This window comes from Nipponia nippon, unplaced genomic scaffold (genome assembly GCF_047370975.1).
Source record: "Nipponia nippon isolate SJK-2023a ecotype South Korea unplaced genomic scaffold, ASM4737097v1 scaffold_12, whole genome shotgun sequence".
NCBI classification, from domain to species: Eukaryota; Metazoa; Chordata; class Aves; order Pelecaniformes; family Threskiornithidae; genus Nipponia; species Nipponia nippon.
This window is the reverse complement of record NW_028262313.1, coordinates 10,294,495-10,321,831: the sequence shown is the minus strand read 5'-3', so window position 1 is coordinate 10,321,831 and position 27,337 is coordinate 10,294,495. Positions and strand designations below refer to the sequence as shown.

The window sequence follows — 27,337 nt, the reverse complement described above, 5'->3', positions numbered from 1 at the left end:
TACCATCAAAGACTGAAAATAGATACCTCAGCAAATGAAAGTGAAATCACGAGATTTTTACACACTATAAAGAAAAAGTAGCCAGGCATCACCACCTGGTCCTGAAAGTCTTACTTTAGCCCATTTGAAGTTGTTGACCAAAAAAATCAAATTTACATTTGCAAATAATTCTGACAATGAAAATGCTGATTTTATTTCAAAATCAGAACTGCTGCAAACTAGATATATCAAAATTCTGTATTTTTATCTCTAAATAACTCACCAAATGCATGGCACATTATTTAGTGTAAAAAAAAAAAAAAAAAAAAATACCACAATCACATTTTTGTGATGTTAAAAAAAAATTCTGCAATTTCACCAACTGCAAGGAATCCACATGAGAAGTACATCTTAATTTCAGGAAAGACTTCAGCTGAAGTTCATAAAATTGGAGGTCCTGAAGTTTGTACCATACAATACAAAGGGACAGAAAACCAAGTTTCCTCAGCTCTGCTGCTGCTCAGGGAAGTTCTTGCCCTTTCTGGTTTTGCATTTTCATCACTAAAGCAAGTAACTAAAGATTCCTCCACCTCTAGTACTTAAGCTCACAATTACAGTCTCTGCTCATTTGAATGTCTAGTCAAAAGAAAATTACCTTTTCCACATGTGCTGCAATCATTTTGCCTGTTACAAAGATCTGTGGCTTAAAAAAAATTGCATCCTTTTCTCAACATTTTCAAGAGCTGCAAACAATCTGTTTAGGCTATACCATTGCAAGGTAATCTTAGAAAAATATAGTGGACTTGAAAGCACTGTGATAAAAAAAGCCTTTAAAACATCCTGACATCATGGTAACACATGCCATGGGCAATTAACAGTTCTACCATTACTATCCCAGGAACATCTGAACACTGTTTCTAAAACCAAAATAATAAAAATTTTAAAAGGGATATGATACAACGAGATAGGGGAAAATGATGCTGTTTTCAGGAAATCATTTTTATTCTTGAGGACACTTTTGATTCTCATATTTAACTTAGACTAAGCTACCCACCCAGAAAATCTTTGCAGCATTCATCTCCTTACTTACAATGAACACACCAGGCAGTACTATTCTCATTTCTACTATTAATATATTTAATTTTTTTTACAGTTCTGCAGATGTAAAAAGCATGAAATGGTTTAGGAAAGATCAGAAAGTGCAACAATAAGGAGTAAAACTGAGATTTCGCAATCTTTAGAACTCCATCCTCCCCATTCCTAAGTACTAGCTTGCCAAAACATGCACTCACATCACCAAACCAATCCAATCAAAACCAAAACAACCAAACAAAAAAACCCAGCCATTACCATCCACCTGGTAGCTGTGAAACATCCTCTTCAGAGCCAAAGAGGTATGACAAGTCAGTGAAGCCCACATGGCATATTGCAAAGACATCTAGCAACTTACACCCCATCTCAGGAGGCATGTATTTCCAGTTGCCAAAATTCTCTCAATAATAATGTGGTGTAGCAATGACAGAGAGTCAATTAACACTGAAGTGTCTTCAGAGACATTCACAGAATTCCCATAATGCTTTGCAAGCTGACAATAGGCAGATTCTGTGTGGCAAAAATTGTCTAGCAAAAATATTTTCATACAAATGAAAGCTAGTGACAGCTTTATTTAGTTCACTACTTAGCTCATTCTTCTTTTTCACTGCACATAGCATCTACAGTACATGTTCAAATTAACACATTTCTTAACTGTTCTGTTAGGAATCCTACCTAAGTTCACATCTCCAGTTCTCCACACTATATATATAGTATTCGGGTTCGGTTTTGGGTTGGATTGCCAGGATTGCCACCTGGCAGAAGAGGTAGCACCATTCAGTCACTGGTTTAGATTGCACGGTTCAAATTCTCAGCTGTTGTAATTCATCACATGCTTGTTTATGTTACAGATTTTTCCTATGCGCAGGTCAAACCTTGTGTGTGAATAAAAGGTACAATGAAGGTTTTTATGAAGACACAAAAATGCATGTGAACAAATGCAAGCAGATAATCTTTAATTACAAGTAGAAATAAAGTATTCATCAAATTATAGGTAAGACTGTAAAAAAATATATTCTCCTGTCATGTCTCAGTAAGCCTCATTTATATCCTGCCTCATTAAGAGACAGATCAGCATGAGAGACAAAGGACTAACTTGCTTCTTTTTGCAAGTTCCCTATCCATCAAGCCTCAGGTTGTTTTTTTGTTTGTTTGTCTTCCTCTTTTGATAGAACAGACACTCCGTTTATCTTACGTTCCCCTTACAGGGAAAGCAAGTAACATTCAGGTAATTCTCTCAAATAAAGTCATGTCATGAGAGTTTAATGGCGTGAATGCTCATCAGGAACACTCATTCTGATATGCCAGCTACCAGCAAATTATGAGTTGCCAAACATAATCAAGAGAACGAATTACAAGAGCTATCAGCAGCGTCAAGCTGGATACGGAAATGTATGCTTATTACACAGCCATAGTTGAGAGATTCGCAGTACAGTAAAGTGCAGAAGGCTCTAATTAATAAAAGCTGTGGAAGTATCAAACAAATTTTTGCTCCAACAAGATTATGAATTTCAAATAAAAACAAATATTCAAACTATTCATCTTGATTGCATTTTCCAGTTTTTTAAATAATCGTGTATTATTTTCATATATTGTTCACTACTCCAGTATCTGGAGTACTGAACGTAAAAGTTCAGGCTGCCTAGAATCTCTAGTATTAATACCTTTCTATGAGAAGACAAAGAGAAATACTCCTACTTTTTGCTAGCAAGCACCCTCCTCAAACATGCTGGAAAATACTTCAAGAAAGGGCTGCTTTGGATAGTGGGAGAACTGGGGACAAAAACTTCAGGAACGTTCCCCTCCAGAATTTTCCTGAAATATTACCAAAATGTTAAGATATCTGTAAGAAGTTAATGCCTTTCACCCTCCAGTCAGATACTTTGTGTTGAGAGCATTTTCTCTTCGGATGTGTCTCATGGAAACAGCATCAGCAGATAACGAGCTACAAGTTTAATCACCTTACATGCCCAGTGCAGAACAACCAAAAGAAAATTAAATTCAAGCCCAGGGAATGAATTTTCTTTACTCAGCAAATAAATTTTAGGTACCCTGCCACGATAGCACTAACTTAGGGTGCAAATATTCAATTCATGTAAGCACTGAGATTCACAAAGGTTAACTTATTGATCAAAGAATCATCTGTATCAGCCAGCTGGGAATACTCAGGTAGGAATCTCAATCTGTTTTCCTGTAACTGATTTTTTGTAGGATACATACTAGTTATGATACCAGTGAGAATTACTGAATACCCTAGTAGTTAGAGTCCTTACCAGAGAGAGATCAGTTTCAGGCTCTAGTCACATATTTGCAGAAATGCCCAAGTATTTTGAAAGAAACTGAGGTATTCCCTCTCTTAGGAAGAGCCTCTAATCAATAAACTAAAGGCACACTTTCTCATTCAATGTCAAAAATGACTTAATTATCCCAAGAAAGATAAAGCCTTCAAAAAGAGAGATTTAAAGACTACTGCAGAATACTTCCTCTACATTCATCTCTACCTCCACCCATGGTTCCATAACCAAGGAATGCTTTAATCCAAATAAAATGGAATGGCAACTCTTCCTTCATTCATATTTTGTGGAGTATTAGATATGTTCGGTGGCTCTGCACCAAGTGATCTGTGAGTTAGCTAACGCACAGCTTGCACCTATGCTGGCAAAAAGGCTATGCTTAGCTAGTAAATCCATCTGGAATTTAGGAGATAAGCTGGGTATTCAGCTGATAAATACCATCAAAAGGCTGGTACTTCTATGCATACCCAATACTGGCCTCACCGAATATTTAAGTAACTAGGAAATTTCTCTAGGGGAAACCTAGGTGGTTGGCGATAATAGATAGCAGCTGAGCATAGATTTCTGGAGGTTTACATTTTGGGTTTAAGAGGCTGAAGTAGCAAGTATGGACCTTTTGTTGGCCTGCACCTTGCCCTACTTCCCTCCTGGGTTAGATCCCAAGCCAGAAGCGTACCAAAGGACAGAAGATGGGAGCATGTGACAAGATACAGGCACAAAATCAAGCAGATGACAGAATGATCAGGAGAGACCCGGTTTTACACAGGAGGCAGTGCTCCCAATTCATCAGCTCTCTAATCATCATCCCCTGGACAAGAGACAAATCAAGCAAGATCAGGAGTAGTGAGATACATGACCAGACACAGCCACTCCTAATAACATGGCTCAGGCAGGGACCTGCACTGAAATGCAGTCCCAAATGCACGGGAGAGATGCTCCCAGCTTCTCCCAGCCCTTTGAAACATGGCCCAGCTGTGCACACTGTGATAAGATTAAGATATTTCTGTCCTTTTCCAGACACTACTGCACTCCTTTGTTTTATTTCTGGTCTAATAATTCATCAGACTTGACAGGTGATCAGACAAACAGTAAAAACAAAATGCAAAAAAGCTGAAAACATCTACCAAACCTCCACTTCTCCAAACCGTTCTCATTTTAATTCATAGTTACTCAATCATTATTAACTGTGAAATACTCCAGTGACCCAAAACATTCCTTATTACCAGTTGTGATACCTTTTAACACATATCCATTCACCTGATATGCTTACAGCATTCCTTAATTCTTATATTCCCATTCACCATTTCTGCATAGTGCTTTAATACCCAGGCTCTCTCCAACTTACGGTAGAAACAAAATTGTTGTCACAGTTCAAAGTCACTCATGTTCTCCTGGCATTCGTACTTCTCTTAATGAAATCTTGGAACTAAACAGTATGAAAATAAAAGCGGAAGTAGAAGAAAGAAAAATAAGCGGCATACATATTACCTTGACTTCTATAAGTACTACAAAGAAATTCTGAGAAATGCAGTGTTTTACAATAATAGAACAGTATCCAAGGCAGAAGATCTAGGAAATTCTGGAGAAATTTCTGAGGTTTTTTTCTTCTTTTTTGTCTCCTATTAAATTCCATCCCTCACCAAAAACACAGAACAAAAACTGCAAACCGTTGTATTGGGTTTGCATGGCAAGGTTTTGGTAGCAGGGGGGCTACAGGAGTGGCTTCTGTGAGAAGGTGCCAGAAGCTTCCTCCATGTTCAATAGAGCCAACGCCAGCCAGCTCCAAGGTGGACCCGCCGCTGGCCCAGGCTGAGCCCGTCAGCGATGGTGGCAGTGCCTCTGGGATAACATGTTTAAGAAGGGGAAAAAGTTGCTGTGCAACAGCAATTGCAGCTGGAGAGAGGAGTGAGAATATGTGAGCCAAACAGCCCTGCAGACACTGAGGTCAGTGAAGAAGGAGGGGGAGGAGGTGCTCCAGGCGCCAGAGCAGAGATTCCCCTGCAGCCCCTGGTGAAGACCATGGTGAGGCAGGCTGTGTTCCTGCAGCCCATGGAGGTTAGTGGTGGAGCAGATATCCACCTGCAGCCCGTGGAGGACCCCACGCCAGAGCAGGTGGATGTCTGAAGGAGGCTGCGACCCCATGGGAAGCCTGCACTGGCGCAGGCTCTTGGCAGAACCTGTGGACCCATGGAGATGGAGGAGCCCACACTGGAGCAGGTTTGCTGGCAGGACTTGTGACTCTGCAGGGTACCCACACTGGAGCAGTCTGTTCCTGGAAGGGACCCAGGCTGGAGCAGTTCGTGAAGAACTGCAGCCTGTTGGAAGGCCTCATGTTGGAGAACTTCATGAAGGTCTGTCTCCCATGGGAGGGACTCCATGCTGGAGCAGGGGAAGAGTGTGAGGAGGAAGGAGTGGCAGAAACCACGTGTGATGAACTGACCATGACCCCCATTCCCTGTCCCCCTGAGCTGCTTGGGGGCAGGAAGTAGAAAAAAGTTGTGCCTGGGAAGAAGGGAAGTGTGGGGGAAGGTGTTTTAAGATTTAGGGTTTTATTTTCTCTTTATCCTACTCTGATTTTGATTGGTAATAAATTAAACTCATTTCCCCAAGTTGAGTCTGTTTTGGCCATGACGATAATTGGTGAGTGGTCTCTCCCTGTCCTTATCTCGACCTAAGAGTTTTTCCGTTATGTTTTCTCTCCCTGTCCAGCTGAGGAGGGGGAGTGACAGAGCGGCTTGGTAGGCACCTGGCGTCAACCTACCACAACCATTTACTCTGCTCAGTGTTTGGGAAAAAACTCCTGAACTAGCAGCATAGACGTCTTTACAGTTAATAAAATGACAGGAATTTCTAAGTATGATTCGAAGTATTCTGAAGTGCAACAGGCCAAACGAACTGGAAATCAAAATGCATCTCCACTGAAAATAAAGGAAGCCCAGAGAACTACCTCAGATATAGCTGCAATTATAGATAAATTTATCTGAGGTCAGTCATGGTGAATCCCATGACTATCGTCCCTCTCATACATTCATCTGGGAGGAAGAATCATAGCTAAATGACAGCTCAAACATATATACTTACTTCATTAATTCTGATGGCTGTTTTCATTCCCCAGTCATTAGTCTACAATTTTAGAGAGAAAGTTTAGTTACAAAAGTATGCTGAATGAAGAAATGGAATAACTACCTCAAAAGGAGCTGAATTAGGATTTAAATCGGATTATGCATGAGATTTTATGTTAAAACTCCATTAGCATCTTTCCAATTCCACAAGTGTAAATAAGGCTCATTATTACAATCACTCCCTGCACTTTGTAATCTGTTATCTTTACTTCTGTGATGTGTATAAATAGTTATTGGAGGTATATCAGCATCACAAAATTTGTCATAATAAAAAGTACCATAAAAGCACAACGATTTAATTTACAGGTGGGAAACTAATTCTACATTGTATAGTTTGTTTCATCCAAGAAGCTCAACTTCAGATGAACATTCTCTGAAAATAATAATCCAAAACAGAATCTTATTTTCAAACTCAATTACTACCTTCTATCTTCAAACCAAAAACCAGAGACCTGAAACAATTTCTTCACCCTCCTACAATTCTTTACTTATTTTTCCAGTGTAGAGATGAAATCTCTTCTTTAGTAAAGATGAGCAAAGCCTGTGAATTTCCTGTGTATAAACTTCACGGTCACAGACTCACCTCACTAGGGATTGCTGAATCCTATTACCATGGTCTTTTGAGTAGAGAAAGAGATATTAATTTCAGGAAACCATCTGTTTTCCTATGATAAACCTCGTTTTCTCCATGGAGCTGGAATTGGACACTTAACTCTGGTAAATTATTTTATAAATACTCCAGTAGTAAGTGATGCGAGGGTTGCAATTCCTCTAGGTTTCATTATATATCATTCCTGCTTAACATTTTAGGTGTTCTGCTGTCAAGCAAACGGAAGTAGGATATTAAGTGTATTTCCAAGTCTGAATATCTCCCAGGACTTCCAGAAGTAGAATTGTTAACACATCTGCATATCACTGAGTACCATAAACAAAATACAAAACAGTTACTTTTCTAAAGTTGTGGATGCAGCTTTTTCTACACTTAAAAGAAGTATATTTTAAAGGAAAGTATTCACTCAATGGAAAAATTCACTCATTTAAAGTATCTTCATGAAAAAAAACCAGCATACAGCATTTGTGGCGTCATTCTAAGCCTAATCAAACAACTTTTGGCTAGCTATGGAGATGGTGTTTTCAAATTGAACCTGCAATTCTCTACATTTATTTATTACTCACATTTTCTCTAGATAAACCTGAATTATTTCACTTACTAGGAAAATAAAGCTCCTGGAGAAGAGGTGGTCACATGAGAATGCCTTGAAAGAATAACTGAAAACCTTAGGGAGAGAAGGCAGAATGGAATTGCCTAAATTGAAAAACTAGTGTGGAACTGAGATTTTCTGCTATAGTTGAAGATAAGCATATTCAATTCTTCCAGAGTATCTAAATTTTCTCTGGCTTAATGTTCAATCTGAAGTAAAATGTTATTCCTCAATACCCGTTTGTTATCCCCAGACAGATGATGGGAGAAGAAATTTTAGTTTTATTTACATATCTTACAGCTTTTGTTAATGCCAGTCATTCTTCTATTTCATTATTGTCGCCAAGAAATGAATTTTTCCAGGGGAAAATTTACTGTTTAGATAGAAGCAGAATCAGTGTGAATACAGTCAGTAAATAAAACTGTTAATGTGTAGTTGCACAACTGTATTTAAAAAAATGCAAATGTTGTAAGTAAAAGATACAAAAAAGTTATAAAGATTGGGAAGCTGATGATTAAACACCCTTAGAAAGAAATTTGTTCTGGGAGTGCTACTTATACACATCTGAATGGCACCAGTTGCACTTACTGCACTTGCTGTTTGTTGATAAATCTCAGCTTTTACATGCAACCGCTTTATAGATACTTCTAAAAGGTGCCCAACCTTTTAATCTCTTCTTGAGCACATCTTTTGTTACCAGGGTGCCATGCAATTTCTATAGCTTGACTAAAATGCAAAAGATTTAATAATTTACTGATGCAGAAACTGTCTTTAATTTTCTTCTTAAAAAAAAAATAAAAATCAACAGCATAACATTTCTGCTAGAACTTGTAGCAACTCCTCCAGAATTTGTAAAGCATTTCCAGAACATTGCATTCTTGGAAAAAAATAATGCCACAGAAGTGCACAAAAACATAGCAAAAATAAACAAGCGACTTAGCAGAACTCTTTGAATAGTGGGGAACGCCAGCAGCAATGCAAGAAGTTGTTCACAGGCTTTCTTTAATCCTAACAGCCTTGCTAAAGCCAACTGGATCGCTCTCCAGTGCTGTAGATAGATTACTTGCCCAGTCCATAGGTGGTTCAATACCTATAGCGGCTGTAATACACGTACACTGCATTCTTGTGTGATAGTACTGCAGTAAGTGTTAGAAACGACAAATATTAGAGGACATTAATTGAACAGGCTATACCCTTGAGATGGCCCTGAGCACTCTTGTTTGGCAGATTTATGTACACAGAAAATAACCCGTACTTGGTAAACTTTGAAGTCAGCAATGACATGTTTCTCCAAGGTGTGGTGGGTTCATTTGGGGTGGGGTGGGGTGTGTTTGGTTTTTGTTTGGTTTGTGGTTTTTTGTTTTTAATCATCCTCAAATGTAAGCAGCTGTCTGGATTAGGCAGACTTGCTTTGGTAGCTCTGCAAAGATATCTCCCCTCTACAGTAGTAAGATGGATTGAGCAGGGATTCTGTAAAGATTTTCTGTGTTCCTTCCACTCCTTCTGTCAGTCATATATTATGACAAGAACCATTTAATTAGAAGTGTGTGTGGTTCAATAATTGGTTTAAGACTTTGACTTTTGAGTTTGCAGGGATTAGAGTCTTAGGCAACGCAAACAACCTTTTTGAGTTTGTAACCTTTTGCATCCATTTTGTTCATGCTGCTTTGTGAGTCATTTTAAGAAGTTATGTCTCCAGACAGGTGTAATTCAGTAAGACTTTCTCAGCTGGAAGCCAGAGAAATTAGATGTCCCAGCCAAATTCTAATGGGAAATTATATTCTACTTATTTAATGTTCCTTGTCTAGTGTACATCATCCTGCAGAAACTACAGTATTATTCCCCCTTCCTTATGATCTATTGTGCTGCTATTTGGTATTAAACATTTCTTCTTGTACATGTCAAAAAAATGCCTAAGTTTCAGCAGAAAATATCTAGTGAAAAAAGCACACTAACAAGTTGCAGGACTATTCTATGATTCTATCTGCACTCAGCATGGTCTTTGCTTAATATTAATTTCTATCATTTGGGAAGCACAAAGGTGCTGTAAGGTGGAATTACCAAAGGATGCTCACTGTTGAAATGTCTGTCACTGATCCAAGGTCACACTTGTTTTCTCATTTTAACAACTCAGTATAAGAACTGTTGTGAAGCAGACTTGCTTGCTTTTCTTATTGATACTCTAGATATGTATTTAGGTTCACGATTTCTTTTTTCTTCATAAATATATTTTGAAAGAACAAAAATATATGGTTGTTTGACATCCCTCATTTTCAAAGGCATTATTATCCATCAGCATTGATAAAACTGCTTCCTCATATACTTTTCAAAACACAGAAAATCCAAGTAATTTCTGTGAATAAAAGTTAATTTATTTCTCCTCATTATTTGAGAACACTTCTCAAGTAATACTTGAGATACCTTCTCAGACAATTTAATGTCTGACATTTCCTTTCCTGCACTGTCTTTCAGTTCTTCATTGAAGAGATGTGTTTGAATAACATACCTTGACATTAACCTCTGATGGGCAATTTATTAAATGTTTGCTAAGGTTTGCTACGAAGGAATAAGTGCAATTTTGTTTTACTGTCGGTCTTATTTTCATATTTAGCAAACAAGATTAGAATGAAGAGCATTAGAATACATCAATTATTTTCCTTGTCCTGGTCAAGAGACCTTTGTCACTCCGGGCTTCCGCAAACTCTCCATCAGTCTAAGTTCATTAAAATTCATGCATGTGCCTTTACGTGTACCTCCAGTGGCAGATAAAGTTCATCAGAAAGTTATTTGAAAGCCTAAATTCATTCAAATGTTATTTACTGATAAACAAGGCCTTATTGTTTATTTTCTTTAAGCTAGAGAATAGTCTTATTTTAAAAAAAAGTTGCCTGAAATGAATTTTGTGAAAAGTTGTCTAGAACAGAACAAGGTATTGCAAATGAGGACAGAGGTTGTACTTTATCACTCTGCCATTAATTTGAAATGCATTTCTCTGCCTTGATTAGAAAATAATTTATGCACTTAATTGAAGATAGTTCTATGCAAGAAGCCATCTAAATTTTCCATCCCAGGGCTACACATGTGCAACCAACCTCACCAATTCTGAAAGCTCCACTGTGTTCATCATGCAGCTACTCTGTGAGGACTGTAGTACTTATAGGTTACCAAAAGACAGACTGCAAAACTGCAGATCACTCATGTAATTACACGCTTTGAGTCTTGTCTTTTTCTTTGGTTTCCCATGTCCCGGCCCCCCTGCCCCACATTAATGCTGTTCTTACACATGAGTAGTTCTGTGGTTTTATTTAAATCCAAAATCCCTCCCTGCCTCTGCAAAGTGCATCAGTACAAAACACTGTCGTTCTTTCCAGTAGTCACACCTTAGTTTTAGGAAAAATATCTTCTGGTGAATGGCAAAATAGAATAAAAATTCATAAAAATATCATAAAAATATAGAAATGACAAAATATTAAACCCTTGGATCAGTGACAGCTTTATGCTATTTTTTTCAGATTCAGCTTGACATTCATAATGGAATGAAGCTGCATCAGGGAAAGTTCAGATTGGACATTAGGAAAGGGTTCTTCACTGAGAGATTGGTCAGTCACTGGAACAGGTTCCCCAGGCAGTGGTCGTGGCACCAAGTCTGTCAGAGTTCAAGGAGCGTCTGGAGCTCTTAGCCATATGGTTTAGTTTTAGGTAGTCCTGCAAGGAGCAAGGAGTTGGACTTGATGATCCTTATGGGTCCCTTCCAACTCGAGATATTCTATGATTCTCATCATAAAAACTTCTAAAAGTTACACAGCCTCTTCTGCTAGAGAATGGGTCTAATGACTTTGCTGAAGAGACAGAGAAGTTTGATGTTATTTTTTTTTCCTTAATTGGCTCCGAGGTTCAATCCAACCCTCATAAAATTCTACTTTGCTGAACTCAGAGTTATTCCTTTTGATCATTCTGAAGAGCATTCACACGTTTCAAACTTTTTGCAAAAAAGCTGGCTAATTGATCAAAACATCTGGGCAACTCTTCATATTTTGGGAGGCTTTGTAACTTTCATTACTTATTTACTGTTTTACACGGTAATTTCAATCACTTCTAATTCCTTTGGCCCGTTTGAGTGTTAAGCAAAAGAACAACAAAGTTTCTCCACTGACCGAGATTTATACTGGTTAAACAGAGACAGGCATACAGTATCCATTTACCACTTCACTCTTCTTGCATTTACCAACTACTTATTTATTACTGCATGATTTATTAATATAATTTCTGTCATATAAACAGTATGAATCATTTAAAATACAGCAGATCACTAACAGGGAAGCATCTCATGATCTGATTGTGTAAAAATGAGTGAAGCTAGCCTTCTGACAGAAAATATCTCCAACAGCCAATCATTATCTAGCCAGACCCTGGCCATGTTTCAGACTAAAATACTCATTTGGAAATTTTTGTAAAAGAAATAATATAAACTTACAGACACAACTTACACACATGTAAATATCATAATACAAAGAAGTGCACACTATCGTTTAGGCAATCTGAAGCATTTGAAAAAATCTGAAAATAAAAATATATTGACTTAAGATAATGCACTATCAAATGGATCTTGTAGATAGCTCTAGGATATGTATATTTAAAAAAAGACTTGTTCTACAGGCAGTTTTGAGCTTTCATGTATTTGTTTTCACCTTAGTAATACAATTCTACAGAGCAGACACTACATGAACATCTCTTCAGTGCAACTGGTGTTCACAATCTGTCAGCACCTGATTCTTGATTTACAGGTCAATAGTAACTACAGTTACAAAAACTCTCAGGAGATAATCGTTACATGCCTTGAGATATGAGTTCACAATAACATTTCTCTACATGGAAGTCACACGTTAAAAATCTATTTCTAAAGCAAAAATGCTAGGATAATTTGCCTTAATCCTGAAAACTTGGGTTATACAGGCATCCTGAAGAACAAAGAGAAAAAGAGAAGAACTAACTCTCCTTATATAATAACTAAGCTTGAATTCTAGAAAGATACTTTCCCCTTATAAATTTAGGGAAAATACATTGCTGTTTCATACGTTCCAATTTTGATTTAATAACAAAATATAAATAAGAAATAGAAATACCATAATGCTTAGGCTTGTTAGTTTTTCCTCTACATCCACAAGACAGCTGTAACAAGATGTTTGCTCTCCTATAATTTCATTAATCATTTTAGTGTGGTTGCAACAGACACAATGAGGTAATATCCATATTATAAAGCAATTCTGAGATAAGAAACAGAAGCAATTTTACTTCTTCTAGTCATCTGTAATAAGAACTTCATTCTACCAGCATGTCATGTACTAACATAATGAGAAGAAGAAAGGAACACATGCAAAGAACTTCTAATCATGCTTTTACTTCTCTGAAGAACTTAAGAAAACATTTTTCCATACATTCGTAATAAGCTACTCATCACTGGATTCTGGTTTTATCTTGCTTTTCAAAAAATTTTCATCTGCAAATGGAAGTAACCCCGCCAGGATTCAAACTGATTAAATCTCATCTAAATTCTTGTAAATATCATTTCTGATGTAAGTTAATTTAAATGTAACCCAATTTGTTTATTTGTAATTTCTGTGTCTTCACTGAACACCTTACAAATATATTTCAGGATATAAAAACTATGAAGATTGGTACCAAATTTCTCTACTTAGATTTTTCAGTTGTGTCTCTTTTCCCCCCCTTTTTTACTTTAATAATAAACTTGAACACTTGGAAAAAAAACTCAAATGCCAGATGTTCTCCTTTCAAGAAACTTTTTTCACTTGGCCAAAAAGCATTCCCTGGGCAACTCCAGATCCAGTTCCACAGTGCCAACAGCCATCATGCTCCCTCTGTAATTGAAAAGAAGTATCTGGCTCCCCTAGGCTCTTAAAATCCCAGACAATCTTTAACTCAAAATTGCATCCAGATAACTTGGGAAGTTCTGCTCTCACACTGGTAACTGATATATTCACTGCATTAATGACGGCTGAAAACTTTAATCAGGAAAAAAAATTGTACAGAATCTATAATAGCAGGATTGCACACGTATAACTCAAATCATAGCTAAGGTCAGGACACCATCATACAAGTCCAAGATAAGATCTCAACAGAATTTGATAAAAGGATGTCTCTATATTGATAACCAAAAAACTCCAGAGATTCAGACTGCAACACAGTTTGTAAAATACGTGGGGAACTCTTCAAAAATGACAGGAACCACTTCAGTATCTGATGGTACTATTTTTTCAGCGTAAGCAAGAATGTTTTCAATAGTGAATGCCTCTGAATCCTGATACTGAAGAATAAGTAGTAAACATGACTCCCTGGTATCTTGTCTTGGTGCAGAAAGCAATGCACATTTGCTTTTACAAACAGGTTTTGAATCAGCATCTAACAGCCTTGATTTATCTAACCATCCTGAAAGTGAATAACATCAGGCTAAGCATGGTGCCAATTAAATTACTGCCAGTGCAGTAAAGCAAGTGTTGACAATGTAATATGTCACCTGCAGAAACATCAAGCAAATGGCAGCTGAGTCCCTGCTATCTTTTCCTCTCCAAACAATAAGCTACCACCAGATTACACCAGGAACAGCAAAAGAACATCCAAATGAACCATGAAGTGTTGTTGATGGAAGTTTTTTGAATAATATGAGATATTCCTTTAGAAAAAAAAAGAGACTTTAAACTCTTCTAAATTGGGAGTTCAGTGATTCACAGCTGTGCCAAAAAAGAAAACTAAATGGCAAAAGTGCCCAAAAAAGCAGTATCCTGTCTTCAGTGTTTACTGCAGAGTAAAATAGTTGCAACTGACAACAAATACTTTAATTTTCATCAGAGTGCATTATGCTTACTTGAGAGAAATCTGAAGAGATTAGTATTTTTGTTAGTTTTCTTTTGGTTTAAGTTATGCAGTGAAGGACCACTGTATAAACAATATTGAAACACATGCATAAGTAAAAGAAATTAGTCAAGGACAAAGCACATATTAGAAGAACTGGACAGGTCAAGAATGTCAAAAAGTCATTAAGTTAGACGTGTCATCACTAGGAGATTATTCTAAAAAGCTCTAAGGATTTTCAGGAATCTCTAGGAATCACAGGAAATTTCTGTGAAGAAAATATCCAGAACTGAGGGGCGTTGGTTGATGAGAAACTCAACGTGACCAAGCAATGCGCAGTTGCAGCCCAGAAAGCCAACCGTATCCTGGGCTGCATCAAAAGAAGCGTGAGCAGCAGGTTGAGGGAGGTGATTCTCCCCCTCTACTCTGCTCTCGTGAGACCCCACCTGGAGCACTGCATCCAGCTCTGGGGCCCCCAACATAAGGACCTGTTGGAGCGAGTCCAGAGGAGTGCCATGAAGATGATCAGTGGGCTGGAGCACCTCTCCTATGAAGACAGGCTGAGAGCGAGTTGGGGTTGTTCAGCCTGGAGAAGAGAAGGCTCCAGGGAGACCTTCTAGCAGCCTTCCAGTACCTGAAGGGGGCCTACAAGAAAGCTGGAGGGAGACGTTTTACAAGGGCACATAGTGACAGGACAATGGCTTTAAACTGAAAGAGGGTAGGTTTAGATTAGATATAAAGAAGAAATTCTTCACCTTGAGGGTGGTGAGGCACTGGAACAGGTTACCTGGAGAAGGCGACATATGGTATCATCCACCTATGTATTCTGTTTAACAGATTACAAAAAAAAAAGAGGTCCTTAGGGCTATTCTAGATTTCTAAAAACTCAGGTCAGATCCAGAAGGTACTTAGACCAGATGCAGCTGGATTTTTGGCACAAAATTCAGTTGTCTACACCAAAGCTTCTCATACCTGAGGCTGAGACACTCTATGCACCGTTAGCAGATATTGCTAACTTGCAGGAGATAATTCCTTTCTGGAGAGGTATCCAGAGGCCTGGTCGAAGGTCCTGGAATGCCTCAAGCCATGCTAAATACCTGCTGAATCCTGCCTTAGATGTCCTATTTCCCACTCCTGATAAAAGAGCTCCTTCCTAAGTAACTGCCTAACCCCTACCCCAGGAATAATCGGGCTATCAACATTTGCCTAGACTCTACTGGAATATCAACTGAGGTAAAACGGCAACTAAATCTTTCAAAAACCCCCTCCTGTAAGAGTATTCAAAGCACCTACCTCTACAATCACCAACAGGATTTGCATCCCTGCCTGCCCCTCAAATATATTCATAGCCACTTTATCTATGAAGCACAGCTAGCTACACTTGGGGGAAAGGAGGCACACTCAGACTCCCTCAAAGCAGAGCTGCTGGGCATAAGGCTGCCATCATGATGACCTGTCACCATCCAAAACCAGTAAATCTTGCTCAAAGAGCCGTGTGTCTTCAGGACAGGACTCTAACATCTGGATCTTCAGCAGAAACAGATTTCTGCTCAGCCTAGGCACCTGCGTTCCAGAGAGGAAAGGAGTTCAGCTATATCCTCTGCTTAGTACTTCCTACAAGCTGGGCCCAGGAGCTTCCCTTTCATAGGGCTCCATCCTTGCAGCATACAAATTACTTGACTCTAAACTTTGGAATTTATTGCCAAGGAAAGGGAACCTGAAAATTGGGTATTGCAGTGCTGATGTTGGCTTATCTCTGTGCTAAGGCATAAAAATTGACCCATAACACATTCCCACCAGGGAATATAGAATATTATTCAATATTCTTATAGAATAGAGAATTCTATAGAATATAGAGAATTCTATATTCATACATCATTCCTTTGATTAGCATAAGCTTAAGCACCAGAGGGTAACAGGACTTAAAATGAACAACAATTCATTTTGCATGACTGCAGATTTGGCAGACACTTCCAGGATTGAAACAGGGACCACCAGAGCAAAAAGTGTAAGTTTTACAGAAAACGATCAAAGAAATTTGGCTAGGTATCTAAGACCATGACAGACTCATCCTATATGAGACCACCTGTGGGGAAGAGCATGGAAGAGCATGGAAGAGAGGATGCTCCTTCCATATTCTAGCATTCTAACAACAACCTTTCTCAGTCAAGGACAACAGCTATCCAATAACTGGTAGTCATAATGTTGTGGTTTAATCCCAGTCAGCAACTAGGCACCACACAGCCACTCGCTCACTCCCCCAGGTGGGATGGGGGAGAGAATCAGAAGAGTAAAAGTGAGAAAACTTGTGGGTTGAGATAAAGACAGTTTAATAGGTACAGCAAAAGCCACACACACAAGCAAAGCAAACCAAGGAATTCATTCCCTACTTCCCATCGGCAGGCAGGTGTTCAGCCATCCCCAGGAAAGCAGGGCTCTGTCATGTGTAACAGTTACTTGGGAAGACAAATGCCATCACTCTGAAAGTCCCCCTCTTTCCTTCTTCTTCCCCCAGCTTTATATGCTGAGCATGATGTCATATGGTGTGGGATATCCCTTGGGTCAGTTGGGGTCAGCTGCCCCAGCTGCGTCCCCTCCCAGCTCCTTGTGCACCCCCAGCCTCCTCGCTGGTGGGGTGGGTGAGAAGCAGAAAAGGCCTTGACTCTGTGTAAGTACTGCTCAGCAACAAATAAAACATCCCTGTGTTATCAACACTGTTTTCAGCACAAATCCAAAACATAGCCCCATGCTAGCTACTGTGAAGAAAATTAACTCCATCCCAGCCACAATCAGCACACATGGCGGTTCTCTCTCACCAGCCCAAGACGATTTTATTTTTCACTCACACATTCTTCTCTGCGCCAGTGTTTTCAGTTCTATTGCCTGTATTAGCTGGCCTATTCCACCGCTGCTTTGTATGCACTGTGTCCTGTTTCCATTGATGTTGTCTCGCACTTTCATGTCTTCAGTGTGTTTTCATCTGCTATTCTTCAAAAGCCATTATGAACAGATGGTGTCCCTGTATGAATGTTCATTCAATCTGCTATGATGGTGTCTGCTTAGTACTGGACAAATTGTTTTGCTAGCAAAGTTTTTGGTTTGACATTGGCAGTCACATTAATTTGGATGCCAAGCTTTCACAATGCATTTTGTTAATGCCTTGTATCAAGGAGCTTTTTTCAATATTGCTAAATAGTTCTGTATTTCAGGGATTACACATACCCCTTAACCTTTAGCCTGTCAGTCAGGATTTCCTATTGCTCTACCCTACATAGACTAATGATGAAAAGAAGTTTCTAGGATGCTGAGAATTATATGTTGATAGATTTAAAAACAGACAAGATGAAGATTTTGCTTTCTGTCGGTGATTTAGCTCCTTTGGAACCCAGGAATCAGAATTATTATGATAATTTTTCCTAAGCTAAATAATGCATCTAACTCTAAAAAAAAAAAAAAAAAAAAAAAAAAAAAAAAAAAAAGGATTCCGCTACCCAGTAAACACAAGCCAACTTCACCTTCCCATATTTCAGCAAATGATCTGAGACATCTTCCAAGCTGGTAAGGCCTGAGTCTCTAAAACTTGAATGTGTTTGTAAATCACGGGTAAATGAGAAGGGACAAGTATTTCTTTGGCCTGCATTCCAGCAACTACAGGTTTCTATTGGTTGGCCCCAGGCAGTCACAGGTAACTACCCAATAGAAGATGCTAGGCTCACGGACCTGGAGTTTAGGCTGGCTGATTCTAGCTCTGTTCTGGTTTGGGTTTGCTTTTTTTAAATATGGTTATAAATACATTTAAAAAAAAAACAGAAATAACTGCAATGAACCTAGCCAAATATTGCATCAGTCAGTCTCTTATTAAAATGAGCTTTCTGTATTTACATACTGCAAACAGTACAATGATGCAGATAATCTTTTCTGTATAACACAATACAGAAGCACAGTGTACAGATAATGATATCATGCACTTTTTTATACTAAAATTTACATGAATTTTATACAAATGAAATGAAATATTCTGCACAATTCCAAACCTGTGCTTTATCAGTGCTAATCTGTCCAGATTTCTTGAAGACTCTTTGGCAAAAACATAACATTAAATGATTTTCAAAGGAGCAATCTTGACTGTTGCAGTAATTTCATCTATTCTAGCTAGGGAAATTGAAAAGCTTGGAAAAGCCAGAGATTTTCTGAGTCACATTTGATTTTTTCCTCCTACATTTTAGTTCAAGAACATGGCCTTCATTGACTAGTAATTAAAAGAGGAAGAAATAGGCAACCTGAGATCTTAAAGTGCTGATACTCATTTGCAGTAAGTACTGCTAAACTCTGGTAACCTTGCCATATTTACTTTTTCAGAGGCTTTTAACACCTTCCATTCCATAGAAAATTACAAATTTTCCAATTATTTTAGAGGGACAAATCAGACATGAAGTTTAGGGAGGGGGAAACCCACAAGAATAATTTAAAAAACTAGAAATTTCATTTTAAAGGGTTCTCAGACACAGTGACACCACTGAAGTCAGTAGTGAAACCATTATTGTGCTACTCAATAAATCCATGATAAGCTCACACCCTAAATACTGTGGGTGGTTCTATCCCTCTTCGTTCCTTTAGTGAAGGGAAATATCAGAACTGAAAAATCTAGAGAACAGGAAAGGATGATCAAAGTTAAGGAACAGCTCCCACACAGAAAGAAACTAAATAGATCAGACACAGGTCTGGAAAATGGTCCAGCCACAATTATTTAAGCTTCCAGATAATTCTCTGATGTAATGAAAAAACATACTGACATATACTGGGCAGAGAGGTGCAGCTACTGACAGAGAAGTCCTCTGAAACTTACAAACATATTGCAGTCTAGTTACATTTGGTAACAGAAAATGAGATAAGCGTTGGGTCAAATCTAAATTTGAGACTAGCAGAGTTATAATTATCTCATTTCTATAATAACACAGATTTAAGAAGCAATCACCTTTATGTTGATAAGAATTGTAGAGCAGTAAGGAACCAAATAAAAGGAAGTTGTATTATGCTATATTTAATATATTGTTTAACGTATTCAGATCTTTTTCCTGGCAGAAAAGCAAAGTATCTATCAAAGTACAGTAGCAGCTGGCCACTGTACATGCCAATATCTAGCTTCTCTAAGGAAAAATGTTGCATCTAACACAAGTTTGGCTTCCTGTGTTTCCTTACAAACTATTCCAAATTTTTTTTACAAAATAAATAGGAATATTGTAATGCAGGGTAATAACAGAGATGAACGAAACAGATGTTATGAGTCAGATCCTCAGTTTGAATAAATCAACACATTTAATAAAGCCAAGAAGTCATTTGTACCATTTACTAGCGCATCTGCATATGAAAGGTATTTTTCCATGAAGCTCCTGAACTCCAACAACAAGTACAGAGGGCTAAGCAAAGAGACATCCAAGTGAGTACCAGACTAAGTACTTCAAGGCAGCACAGCCTCTGCCCTGTACAGCGCTGCATGCAGCCTAAGCTCGTTAGCCTGTCTCATGGCACTGCTTCCGAAATCTCTGGCTCTACCTTTGAAAGGCTGTACTTGCAGCAGACCAATGCACCACTTCTCCTGGAGGCAGCCCCAGGATTTCTAACACAATGTTGTATCTTAATGAAAAGACTTGAGCATCTGGGTGGTTTGACAATTTTCAGGACTTTTGCAGTTAAATATATAATATATAAATATATAATTAACTTCTTTTGAAGATTTGAGTGCTTTCAGCCCTCCTGTGGACCGTTCCTCCTTTGCCTATAAGCAAAGGGACAGAAAAGAAAGGACGAAACCTTTTTGTTTGCTCTTGGACCTGGAAGACCTTCCTGTGGTTCTGTCTTTTTATTCATTTGTCGTAACCTTCATAATTCGCTTGTGACTAATACTCACATTGGTAAATTTCTACTGTGGAATGCTGCAGTATTCTTTCTGGAAATGAAATCATTAATTTAAGAAAATGCATCACTGTAATGTGAGATACAGTGTCACTGGTTCTCACTCAAAGAGTCTACAGATGTTCCAGATTACCAATGTCGTAAGTGTTTATATATTCTTCAAATGGAGAAACTATAGGAAAAGAATACAGTACATACTTTTCATCAAGCATACCATTTTTGTCTGACAGTTGGTGTATTTATTTTAACTGTCAAATTACGATATCTGTCAAAACATATTGCCTTCTTTCTATCACCATATGCCAGGCTAAATCTTCACATTCTCACTTGGATGTCATCACTGCTTCAGCTTTTTGTACTGCATATTTCTGAAGTGTAGAACAATCTTTGAAGTAATACATTCCTTTACTAACAAAGTAACAAGAAACAAAGTATCTGTCACTGTCATTAATTTCCACATCAACTATTCTGTGACATTATGACTATGGCAGGAAATGGTCTGTTTACCTATAAATAGATGCCTTAAATGTATCTGTACCTGTCATAAATGTAAAGGACAAGATTTAAAGAGAGTAAGGAAGCAAAGTACCACCTAATTAAATGGGAAGTTTAAGTCCTATTTTCAAAATTTGACAGAGAATATGGAAGCCTATGTCTTATTTCATCTGATAAAAATTCTCCTTCAAAAATTGTGATTTAAGTGAGAACTGTTTGTCTTTTGTCATTGGCTCTAAATGTAAAGTGGGTGCCTAACTGCACTCTTCAACACTGAAAACTACTCTTTCACCTGCTAGTATGTTTGCCATAGCTCTTAGAGGACTTTAAATTAGAATTTCACAGTGAAAAACAAAATCCAGTTTATTATCAATACGGCTGATGTGGAAAAATAATAAAAATCTAAGTGTCAAAAAAATGTTAAAAAAAAAAAACTCTTTCTCAAGCTCAGGTCAGGAGCTGTGTGAAAAGTAACAGTTTACTGGATTTTATTTTTCATTACCCAAAACCGAAGTAATCAGAGAAAAAAGAAATCTTGATCAACAATTTACTGATATACCACTAGCTTGGTCTGTGCTCTGGAGTCCACAGCTGTGGTGTCACCTATCCCAGGTGTGGGAACTCCAGAGAAACCCTATTCCAGCTTGTCTCCAGGCTGGAAACTTGACAGTTTGGGAATCCCACTTTACATTAGGATATGCTCACTTGAGTTATCTGTTCATGAGAATACAGTTTAGAAGTCCTAGCATAATTTTTTAGTGTTCACTTCTCAAGGGAAACTTGTTTTCACAGTATATGAATAATCCCATACAGAACTCACACCCCCTAATAACCAGTAACAGAACGATGCAGTATACACAAATTGCCAACAGTGAAGGCAGCTGATCTGCCTGACTTGGAAATGTAGTAGATAAGGAGCACTCACACCAGTATCACACCTCCATGAGATGGTAATAAGCCATTAAACCACTACAGCTGTTCACCTCATAGCTGCAACTGTTTTCATTGACTCTACAAGTATTTAAAGGAGTCTACCTCTTCAAGTGCTCAAGAAATGAAAAACACAAACTGTTTCAAGTTTCCATATCTCCTTTGTTTCTTGTGCCTTATTCTTCATCAAAAGAGACATCGCACACATGCAGCATGATCTTAAGATTCTTTCTATCCATTATGATAAAATACTGATTTTTTTATTACCCCTATATAAAATTAATTAGATAAATAAATAAATTGCACTTGAATCTTCATAGCAAAGGTAAACACTACTTAAGAATAAAATATAGTAATAATTGAATTCCCTGCCTTCAGCTTTTTTGGCCCTCAAATGATGACAAAAGAGTTTTGAAAAGTAGCTAGCTTGCGCACAATCCTACGTTCCCAATCCTATTCAGAGACCATGCCTGCTAAGTTTCTCATTCATGATACCTTTATGTAGAAGGTTTTGCTTTTAAGACCACTCTCAAAATTGTAAACCAGGCATGACCACAATCTAAAAATTCACAACATAAGGAAGCTAATAGATTAAGGTATCAAAAAAAACCCAACACCAAAACTATTGACTTTAAAAGATAGCTGGAGTACAGGAAACTTCAACAGGTAAAGTTGATCCAAGCCAGTGAAAGAGCTCAGCAAGAGAGAGGCTGGATAAACCAACAGAAATGAAACCATTTTTATATCAAATCCATAGTCACACAGAGTGTTTTTAACCAGCACAATTATGACTTCTTTATGACAGTTGGAAGCTGAATAAGTTCATGCAACTTTTTATCATATCTACTTCACACTTTTTTCAAGTTTAGTTCTAGTCTGTATTCACAAAATAACCTCTCCAGAAATGGCCTCACAATTCATTAGCTGCAGTTTCGATTAGGTAATGTTTCTAAAAGCTATGATTATGTATTTTATATACTTCTGGGCTGATTTTTAGAGATATTATTAGAGAGGAATTTTGAAAAAAAAAATGTAGTTTTCAAATTAGGATCTTTTCCCTTATCATTTTTTTTTAAGTTACAATTTTCTCTGCTGTATTTTTTATAGTAAGAAGAGAATATCAATTTCCAACAGCTCATGGTATATTCTGCCTGTAGCTGTAGATTAAAAGAATCAGAAAGAGAAGACAAGTTCAGCAGAACACCTAAGTCAGCTGGCCAGAACAGCTTTGCAAAGTGTTCTAATTTGGACTTAAAATACTACCTAGCTATTTAAAATTCTTAGAGATTATCATCTCATATATGCATAATATTTTATAAATAACCTCAGTTTCATAAGGATGTTACAAATACTCAAGTCTTATTCAGAGAAAGATGAAAAAAGCTTTGTATAGAAAAAGTAAAAATTAACCTTCTTAAAGACTTTTTCAATGTAAATAAAAAAAGGACATTTGCCTTAAAAATAATTTGCCGCAAAATACTTGTGAGAAGCTTTAAATGGAGGGAGGCTTATTGAATTAATTGCAGACACAGGATTTGATCTGATTGTAGCTGTTTGCCTGTGTGAAAGAGAAGCAGCAGAAAAAAAACAGGAGCAGAAACAGAAGACAGCAAGGAAGCAATAGCCAAAACACACTTATGGCTTGTCCCTCACAGAATTCAAGTGAACACTGAGTAAAATATTGTTTGGAAAGAGGTTTAAATTTGCAAGCTGTTTCCTGTTTGAGTCTTTCATGTTCAAAGAAGCAAGAGTTTATGCACCTTCTAACCAAGCTAGCTTTCAAAAAATACTGTTTACCTCTAATAATATACAGAACAACCCCAAACAGAAACAACTTGGTAAACCATTGAGGTGACAGGGCAAGCCAGGCAAAAGCTCAGGAAGAAAATATTACAGGTATCAATTCTTATCAGTGCTCTAGTCCAAGACACAGGGAGTAACATTTCCATGGTGTACACTCTAAGGGCCCTGATGTTCAAGAGCCTGAATCACATGAAAAACTCTTAGGAAGCAAAAGGCTCATCTTCCCTTCTCAGATCGTGGCTGCACCCCCCCCCCCCCCCCAGTCATTCTGATCAAAAGTATTATTTTATTTCACATACTCAAGGAATTTAATGCAAACTCACCTACTCCAAGTCTTCAGTGTAACTTTCTGGGCATAGACCAGTGGCTTAAAGAATCTTCAGTGTCTCTACACACCAAATCCTATTTTATTTCACATACCCAAGGAATTTAATGCAAACTCACCTACTCCAAGTCTTCAGTGTAACTTTCTGGACATAGACCAGTGGCTTAAAGAATCTTCAATGTCTTTACACACCAAATCCTTGGCCCTGAAAGGTAAACGTGGAGGGAAAACCTGAAATCACTTCTCATCACAGATAGCTTCTGGATTTTTCACAGCCCTGAGCAGTCCACTTATTCTATAGATGGGGAATTAATGATCCCTTTCACACAGAAATATTGAGATATTTGAAAATGTTCAATTGCAGCACAGGGTATTTTAGAAATTTACTGTGGCAATTCTCTCACAGCCTTACTAATAATTAACTTTCATTATAATTCAAAGACTCTCCATTTAATAGTACAATCACCCACCACTGAAGGGTAATTTTCAGCCCAATGATACTGTAATAGATGAGGTACCAATGATAATCTGGACATCCTTCATTTTTACGATCCATTACAAAACAAGACGAAGGACTAGAAAACATGCAGTAATTTGGAGAACAAGACTACAATGGCAAAAGGCTGGATTAGATGGTGGTGTTTTTCTCTTCATGAAGCTACTGCAGCTAAACTCTAAACAGTGCAATGTAATTCCAAAATTGCTTTCTTAGTATCTCCATATGCTGATACAGATATTATTCTTAAGATCTTCCTTTGTTCCATTGTCCCATCCTTGCTTGTCTTTCTGGTATCCCTTCCCTTTGTTTCTGCTAATCAAGGTACTTGGGAAGGAGTTTAGGTTTCATGAACTCCACTGGAAATTGTCAAATTGAACTCCACGGGAACCACTAGAACATTTAGAATGAATTCCAGAATATCACAAGCTTAACTACCTCTGCATTTAGCCTATTTGTTTAACTTTGGTTAAGGATATCCTCTGGAAAGGCATTCAGTTTTGTCTTACACACAACGAGGAATGAAGAATCCATTTTGTCCTTTGTTAGCTTGTTTCAAATGTTTACAACCCTCAAAGCTATTTAAAAAGTCAAATTTCCCTTTTTAATGCATCTTCCCTTGCAGAACTAAAGAGCCCTTTAGAGCTAAGCATTTTTTTCATCAATTTTCTCATGCATCATAATAAAGCTTCACTTTAATGCACTCTCTGATAAGCTTAAGAAATGGAGATCCTAAAATCCCTCTGCAAGTTCTTTTTTTTAAGTATTTTTGTGGCTCTTTACTTACTATCAAATCCTTAACAAGTGGGAGCATCAGAGGAAAAAATGCTAAACTTTTCTCTCCAAAAAAATTTGGGTTTACTTCCCCTTCCCCTGTTTACCTATACAAGAATTACATCAACTTCATTCTACCACATGATCCTACAGTTTAACTTACATTGCATTCCTTGCATACTATGACCATGAAATACTTCGCAGATTCATCAGTTTTCAGAATAGTCTATTCCATACCATGGAGTATTCCTGCATTTTTAGATCCTAGGCACAGATCTAAAAGACTCAGAATGGGCTCTCCTCTGCATACAATTCAGAAAAATGTATAATTGTACTGTAACCAATAGAATTTTAATTTCTACCATCTCCAAATGACAAATTTAATAAGCAGTCTTTGTACATTTACACCAAAAATCATTGATGAAAATAAAAACACAGGACTTCATATGAATGCATTCAGAAACTCACCAGAAACACGTCCGATTACTAATTTTCCTTAAACTGCTCTTACCACCAAAACAGTTGATCTACACATTTTGAAATCCTCTTAGGAAATGCTTCACTGACTGTTAACTATGTTATAGAATTCTTAGTCATTTATGAAAACAATTAATTGCATTTACAAATTTATATGTTAATCATATTTATATCATAATTTTAAAAAAATTAAGCCCATTTTTTAAACATGATTTATGTTCGTAAAGCTTCCCAGAGTCAGTCAATTGGAAAACAAGCCTACAGAAGTAAAAGTTGCAGATGGATGCACAGGGGAAGCAGGGTTTCTAGTTGGTTTTGCAATCTGGGTCTAGGGAATACATTAGGGCAATACAGAAGTAGAAAGCTCTGGGCAGGAAGAAAAGGCAAAAGCCACCAAATCATGATTCAGATCTGCTTTTCAGTACTCTACCTCCCATAACTAGAAAGAATGAAAGTTGCACTTTATCACGGTGATTTAAAAGGACCTGTTAATAAACTTAATATTACACCCATGCATAAGTGATTCGTTGAATGGGCATGGGAGCTCATTTATTTCAATAGGCCATGCACAGAGGAAGTTCCTATTTGGGAATAGTAGAGAACCTTGCTTAGCAGTGAATAACTTTCAAAAACCAAGAATAAACCCAGTATATTCTTCATTTCTTTCTAGTAATTATTGGAATGTTTCTGAGTGAATTCATTTAATGTTTGATGACTGAATATCTGGTTTCCAAAGGTATTAAATTATAACACAAAATGGCTCATATGTCTTATTAAATACAACTGTATAATGGATTACATCAAAAAGAATACCTTACAATTACTGTGATATTCAGAAATAAACAAGTATGAAAACAATTATTTCCCTCTAGAGTGGATAACAATTCCAGCTTAACAGTCACTAGCAAAGTAATTTGTGAAGTTTATTAAGATTACGGCTTTACAGGCTCTAATTTATTGAGACAAAGCCTCATTTATGCAGAAACATTAGGACATACTACTGACTCATTTTGTATCAAATATTCTTCCTGGAAGAAATTTTTCACATAATTACTTCAAATAAATGAGGTGTTTATAGTCAATGAACCAACTCCCTTTAATCTGTTTCTGAAACAATACTACTTATGGAAAAATAGCATAAGTTTTTTCAAACTGAAAAATAACTTGATAGTGAAACAGATCAAACAGCTGGTATTTCTAAAGGAATCCTTTTATTTGACTAAACATATCCCTACAATTCCTGTATAAACAATTCCCTACTTGACTGAACATATAAACTGGACTAAACTTGACTAAACATATCCCTACAATTCCTGCATAAACAATTCCTGTTATAAATACATAATGGTTAGGTTTGAAATTGCTAACTCATTTCTCAGATTATTGTACAGAGCACAATTATTGTCATATTAAATACTCAAGTTGTTGAGAAGATTTTTTTTATCCATTTTCACTGGACTGGACCAGATCTACTGTGAGTAACAGTGCAGTGTTCAAATCCACACCTAAATGAGAGACCATCCACTGAACCCAGTGAATGTTATCACAATCTGCAACATCTAAGCATC

At 37.4% G+C, this 27,337-nt stretch overlaps 1 protein-coding gene across 29 annotated transcripts in view; it reads right to left on the bottom strand.

The window, feature by feature from the left end:
- Nucleotides 1-27,337, bottom strand: part of LOC148056695 (uncharacterized) — a 471,302-nt gene that overhangs the window by 297,467 nt on the left and 146,498 nt on the right. For 19 of the 29 annotated variants that reach the window (XR_015702619.1, XR_015702620.1, XR_015702622.1 and 16 more), the window contains one exon: nucleotides 24,142-24,227. The exons of 3 other annotated variants lie outside the window; for them this stretch is intronic. The gene's annotated coding sequence lies outside the window, so the exon portion shown is untranslated. Of the gene's footprint in view, nucleotides 1-4,710; nucleotides 4,792-6,446; nucleotides 6,489-24,020; nucleotides 24,050-24,141; nucleotides 24,228-27,337 lie in introns of those variants that run through there. 7 more of the 29 variants (XM_087748713.1, XM_087748721.1, XM_087748714.1 and 4 more) reach the window with 6 other exon arrangements.